The following is a 4,642-nucleotide window of genomic DNA, read 5'->3' on the forward strand; positions in this document are numbered from 1 at the left end:
TTACGGAGACCCGACTGTGTGACAGCTACAGGAAGGCCCCGCCCACTACGAGCAGCGAGGCCGAGCCAACCAATCAGCGGCCGCCCAGTACGACTCGATAGCCAATCAGCGCTGGAGCGACGCTGGAACGGAATCAATCGATGGTTTACGTGTTATGATGAGAATTATAATTATGATTATGATTGATGACAGCTTATTTTTCTTTGTTCCCATGAATGTTTGGTCTTTTCTTTCTCCCCTATTTTGCCAGGACTTCCTGTATATTTGCATTAACCTCCCTCACTGGGCAATATTCTGACAAATCGCCGCAATATGAGTTAATTGTTGAGCGAGCTGACAGACGTACGAGTTAAAATGTGCCTCTACTGCCTTTTAATTCCCCTATAATAAAGAATAAAATAATTTTTTACACGTAGGAGCTTATTCAAAGAAGAATAACATAATCAGAACAACCGGTCAAATAATAAAATGCTGTGTGGACTCATTATGGTGTTTTTAGTCTGGCTTTCACCAAATTGCTGACAGGCTTCAGTGGACTTTAATTTTGCCCCTAAAATAAAATGTAAACAAATATAGACATCAACAAGCAAAGGTAAACGGCAAATTGTTGAAGAGAGTTCAGTCATGAAAGGAATGTAAGTGTGGACAAGCCCAGGAGGAAAACCGATGATGTCATAAAGAATAATGTTCCCTAAGATGTGATGTCACCAGTGATGTCACAGAATGTAGCTTTGATGGCTGACCAGTGATGATGTCGGAACATTCCTTTGATGTTGCATTCTAGGTGACTATATGTAGACCTATTTTGTCTCTTTTTCTTACTACCCAGTGCTGAAGAAAAGTTAGCTTGGAATTTCTTCGTCAAAACTATTTTCCAGAACGAGGATCATGAACAAAGCATCCGTCAAGCCAACCTCAAAGCCGTTGCGGTTTCGGTACCGCAAAGTGGCCCCCACTTCACAGGTGGATGAAACCCTGTTTGGAGCCCCAAGACCTCGAGGGCCCATAAAATATGAAAAAGGCGAGACCCTTCAAATCGTTACAAGTAACTTAGTTCGCGATCTCAGAATCCCGAGGGATCCTCAAGACTCTGTCTGCCTTTCAGCTGCTGACTTTCAGAGAATTACCTCAGCTTCCCAGAATAAGGCCAAGCAGGAGATGAAGGCCTTGAAGGAGGCATACCAGAGGAAGAGAGAGCAAGACTATAAGAATGCAGAGGAAAGGAAGCGCAAACTGTTTGAGATTGACCAGGTCCGCAAAGAAAATCATGCGCTGACTAGGCTGGAGCTCGAGGCCCGGGATCGTGCCCAGTGCTTGATGGAACGCACCAACAACTTGAAGATGGAGCAAGAAGAAGAGATCAAGAATCTTAACAAAATAATTCTGAATGTCAAGTGCCAAGCAATCCGGGACGCCCAGATCCAAGAGAAGAAGCACATCCAGGCCAATTTGTCCAAGGAGAAGAGGCGTTTGGATGCCATGATGGAAGAGGATCGCCTGAAGGTCTTGGAGAGCGAAGCTCAGATTGAGGAGCTGCGTAGAAAGCAAAAGTTCAGTGCACACCAGAAAATTCACCAGCAGGCCCAGAAAAAACGCCAAGAAAAGAAGGAATGGCAAGATGTGACAAAAGAGCTGGACAGACAACACATGGAGAAGGTCCAGGAGAAGTTGAACCAGGAAGAGCTTGAAGCCTTGGAGAGGAGGAGAAAGGAGAAAGAGCGCCTGCAGATGGAGGTTAGACAAATCAATGCTGAGACACAACGGGCCAAAGAGCAGCAAAGAGCGGAGGAGAAACTGGCCGAGTCGCGCATTATCGAATACAACCAGAAAAAGATGGCACGAGAGGCTAAATATGAAGCAGAGAAGAATCGTGTCAAGCGGGAGAAAGAGCTGAGGATAAACATGGTGCGGGCTCAGCAAGAAAAAACAAAAATGCAGATCGCAGCACAAAAAGAGAGCTACGACAGGAGGATACAGGAAATTGCAGACAGAGAATGGAGGATTCAGCAGAGAGAGCTAGCTAGAAAGAAAGTACAAGGTGAAGCCACGTTGAAGGCGGCTCGCTTGCAGCAGGTTCGCTGCAAAGAGGAAATGCTGTCCGTGGAGGCCGACCGGCAGAGGGCCGAGTTTGAACGGATTCTGAAGGTGCAGGAGGAGGCGATACTCAAACAGAAGAAGAGGGAGGAGGAGCAGCTCCAGAGAGCGCTGCGTCACGCAGAGTTGCTCCAACAGCAGATGAAGGAACGTGAGCTCGCAGCCGTGGCTAAGAGGATGCAGTACTCCGAGGAGGCCGATCAGCTGAGGCAGGCAGAAGAGGAAAGACTTCAGCGCATCAACAAGGTCAAAGAGAAGAAGCTGAAGGAGCTGCAGTCCACAGTATTCTCTGAAAAGCACCGCCAGGACGCAGAGAGGAAGGCTAACGACTTCCTCCAAAATCTGCCCGGGCAGAGACGTCAGCTTCCGCCACTCAGGCACAAACAGACCAGTCAGATCAGCTGCCTCCCTCCTTTTTACAAACCCGCTAAGGCCACCTTCTTTCACAACTGACGGCCCCCAACCACCCTGATCTTCTGATCCAAGTCCTGACCTGCCCCGACACCCCTTCCCTTTCCTTTACCTCCATTATTTCTCTTTTTTTTTTACCTCACTCACACATGGTTTTCTCCAGGTGCTCTGGTTTTCCCAACAAACCAAAAAACTAATTGAAAAAATATTTGTTTTTTGGCAAATTTAAAGCAAATGACACTTTAAATTTTGAAAATAATAATAATAATAATAATAATAAATAAATAAAATCATGTACATAATGCTTGTATATGTGTGTTTTCTCCAAGTGCTCTGATCAGAATACCCAAAACCTTTAAACTGTCAACAGCATATAAATAAACAATAAACCCAATGGGGTTTCTCTGGGTTGTACGGCAAGACAGATTTTTTTGCAATGAAGATAATTTCATCATTCAAATAACAGAAATAAACTTGGAATTCTAAGATATTTAATTGAGTTGGCATTCATCTTATTAATGACAAATCTCCTGCCTGTCCCGTCCTTTATGTACAAGCAGAGACGTTTTCTGCTGCAGCATCAAATCAATTTAAAGGCCTTGATGTCCCTGAATTCAAAACTGAATTCAAGACTACTGCCGGAACATTCATAAGTCTTTGTGAGAACGTTAAGGCCGCTGAACAAATATCTTTTATCCAGGAGAGCTACATCTCTGCGTGTTTCCCTCCATGCTGAAGCACAGAGAAGCTTCGAGCTTGTAGTTTTGACTCCAGAGGCAAAATAAGAGCTTCCTTTCTCTGCTCACTCCTCCTCCTCAAACCTCAGAACATTCATAACAAAGCATGAAAAACACACCACCGACAAGAATATAAGTTACCCACATTCCTAAAATAAATGTCAGAGGTCGGCTGCAGAGCAGCAGCAGCAGCAGCAGCTGCTTTCATCAGTAACCTGAAACACAGATATTTGGAAGATGCAACAAATAAATGAGACTCTTACCTCGACCAACAGGCAACAAACTATGAGTAGATTTCTACGTTTTTTCCTCTGTGACATGTTTGTCCTGCTCCAGCCAGCATCAAGTGAACTATAAATACGGACACCAAAGGCTTTTGATAGCTACTGCTGCTGGTGGACTGATGCACAGAGTGTTTAATTGCTAAGGACAATGTAGAAACCTTTCTAACTGGGTGGAAACTGCATTTTCAGACATTTTAACTGCCTTATACTGGAGGTACGTCTGCGTGAGGTTCGTGGGAGGTATCGCTTCAGTTTTAACTTTATAACGACACGCAACCATTTAAAAAAATTAAAACAATGTGATGTTTTGTTCATGCTCATAAGATCACCTGCTGTGAATGCTTTAATGAGGCCAGAGCTGAAGCTAGAAGCAGGATAATTATCCTTTCTGAATGTGATTATGCCCCCGAGGTGTTTGGTCAGTTTGTTTTGTGCTCAGTCCCGACAAATGTTTGCTTTGCCTCGAATTCACTCAGTCGGGCCTCGAGCAAGAAGCTCCTTTTTACTATCAGTGCACTTTTTCTTTGCAACTAACCCAGAATCAAGAATCAAACGGAAAGCAACAGAAAACAAAGTTAAACCAACACCAGAACGTTAATACTGACTGTCAACAACAGCTTGTAAAGCGCAGCAATAAATCTGTTTATCTGAATGTTCTCGTGGACTTTAGCAAAATGTTTTTCTCCGGGCAGCTGGAGGTTCAGGAAAAAACAAGCCAAACCTAAATGAGAAGTCCTGTTGCCATGTGGTGTGGTTTGGTTTTACCATCAGGCTTGGTTCTGGTGCAGAGATCCAGCCGAGGTCTTAACCTTTCTCAGCAATACCAAGTAATAAAACAAATCACTGTGTTTGACCAAAATAGGATTTGATTGTTAACACTTCATATCTTTTTGATCAAAAAACTATGAGAAAGGTGTTGAAAGTGTTGGCGTTTTGTAGAATATCTCAGGACTCATATAAAAATCTGATAAGCCCATTAATGTAAGAAGCTGCTCTGTAGCTATAGTAAAAACTTTTACACACATCGATGTCATCCCAACCTGGTGCTACCAGTGCTCTGCAGTTCATGGACTTTTTTATGATGTGTTTCTCATGCGGTTTAATATGAGCTTCTCC

At 43.8% G+C, this 4,642-nt stretch overlaps 1 pseudogene; it reads left to right on the plus strand.

Annotated features, from left to right (window-relative positions):
• The first annotated feature begins 888 nt into the window (after positions 1 to 888).
• LOC115037188 (cilia- and flagella-associated protein 45 pseudogene) lies at positions 889 to 2,547 on the plus strand (annotated as a pseudogene).
• Positions 2,548 to 4,642: the final 2,095 nt, after the last annotated feature.

The sequence above is a fragment of the Echeneis naucrates genome, chromosome 23 (genome assembly GCF_900963305.1).
Source record: "Echeneis naucrates chromosome 23, fEcheNa1.1, whole genome shotgun sequence".
NCBI lineage: Eukaryota > Metazoa > Chordata > Actinopteri > Carangiformes > Echeneidae > Echeneis > Echeneis naucrates.